Source organism: Raphanus sativus, unplaced genomic scaffold (assembly GCF_000801105.2).
Source record: "Raphanus sativus cultivar WK10039 unplaced genomic scaffold, ASM80110v3 Scaffold0303, whole genome shotgun sequence".
Lineage (NCBI taxonomy): Eukaryota > Viridiplantae > Streptophyta > Magnoliopsida > Brassicales > Brassicaceae > Raphanus > Raphanus sativus.
In genome coordinates, this window is record NW_026615623.1 from 1 (window position 1) to 1,988 (window position 1,988).

At 33.6% G+C, this 1,988-nt stretch overlaps 1 pseudogene; it reads right to left on the reverse strand.

Annotated features, from left to right (window-relative positions):
* Positions 1-103: 103 nt before the first annotated feature.
* Positions 104-1,510, reverse strand: LOC108832261 (uncharacterized; annotated as a pseudogene).
* Between the last annotated feature and the right edge of the window lie 478 nt (positions 1,511-1,988).

Sequence of the window (1,988 nt, forward strand, 5' to 3'; positions counted from 1 at the left end):
GAAAAGACTTGATTTTACTTTTCTTATAGTCAGAATTCAAGACATCAATGTTCGAACAACGTGCTGAACCCTCTCCGGCCTCCATCCGGAAATTTACCATTACCATTGGGGGACTTGAACCAGAAGGTGAAGCCTTAACCACACCACCAGCTCCAACCATATTTGCACCATTGTCAAAAAGGTTAAATAACTCTTTTGGCCAATAACCGATACCCGCGTAGGGTCATCTGGTCCCAGATGTGTAAGCCACCAATTTCCTGTATTTTGATCCTGAAAAAAGTAATCAATAGTTAAAACAAACGAGTTGTTAACATGAAATTACATGGTCAGTAGTTTGTTTCTAAAATTACATAATAATTTATAAAGAAGATATACCTGATGGATGAAGGGGCGTAAATAAGATATACCGTTGCGCGAAATATCAATGGGTTGGACGATGGGATCATCTGTGATACTTGAACAAATCCTGAACAAGCTGTATTATAACATCCTTTCCCATCTTTACCCTATCAAAATCATATTAAATATCTTAAATGTTGTCTACACAATCAACGAAAACCAAATAAATTAATCATATATATAAATATATATATATGCCAGACCTTCCAAAATCCATATGACCAAACACGTCCGCGCAAAACTCCTGGATTTATCTAAGAACAAAAGTTGCAATAATTACAACAATATCATGTGGACTAAGGGAGGAGAAAAACAATAATGTAAAACCTACCATAAACCCCGTACAGAGATATAATTGATCTGTTTATTCATCCCACTGCCTAAATATAATTTGACTATATGAGGCTTGATCCTTTTCGATTTTTAGGTCAACTGCCGTCAATCCAAGCTGTTATACCACGATATGGACCAGCAAGCGACCTTATTCCAGCAATCTAGATATAAAAAGGTTATAACATATACAACCACACATTAAATCTAAGGTATTAGAAGGAAGTGAATGCTTTACATGTGTTCCAGGGCTATCTGCTGATTGTGGATGGACATACTTCTCAGAGAAAAGGTTACCGTTGGTGATGAACTCTTTTTTGTATTTCTTAATACAGGAACAGTTCCAACTGGACATTTTAGTTTATATTTGTGTGTGATGCTGTTGCCAATTGGACTATTTAATTGAGTCCTTGATGGTTGCACCTTTTCCCCAAAAAAAAGAAGATGATGTAATTATATAAAGTTTAAATATAAATTAAAGGACCGTAAGTAGGAGATGAAAGTCTGAAACTATGCACCTGGATTGTGTGGTTTTTGAGTAAAGGGTGATCAAGTCCCGGTTGCTTATATATATCTATGCAATCGTACGTTACATTTTCACCAATCTGATCAACAACAAGAAATATTATTAAAAAACGATGTTAAAGTAAATCCACGATATAAGAGAAACACATGTTTTTAAAAAACTGACCTTGAAGGATTTGAGAGACGTGGTAGTTTCATCCGAACGGACTAAGGCTACTGAAAACAAAAGAAGTAAGAGATTCATAACGAGAGCCATCGTAGTTTGATCTGTATTTGTTTTGCCGAGTCTCCAACACTGAAAACGTTCTGTTGTTTATGTAGATATTATGATATCAAGAGAGACTAACAAAATCATTATTTATTACGTTTGATTGATTTGTTTTGTTGTTTAAGGTAACACTAGATTTTGACCCGCGCTTCGAAAGCGCGGGTATTATTTTTCAGTTTTATGAAATATATATTGTTTGTAGTTATTGAATGTATTATCATAGTAAAATTTTCTTTATAATAAATTCGACACATAGAGTGTCTCTGGTAAACTATATGTTTCTCTGGCTTTGTTTTATTCTCTCTCCAATCAACATATTTATTTGACTTGTTGTTAAAAATAAATGATTTTAAGACGAAACTATACAATACTTTTACATTGATATTTTGTTTAAACAATGTGACATATTTTTATTAATTAAATATTTACATTGTAATTTAAACTAAATTTTGACCCGCACGCCCGT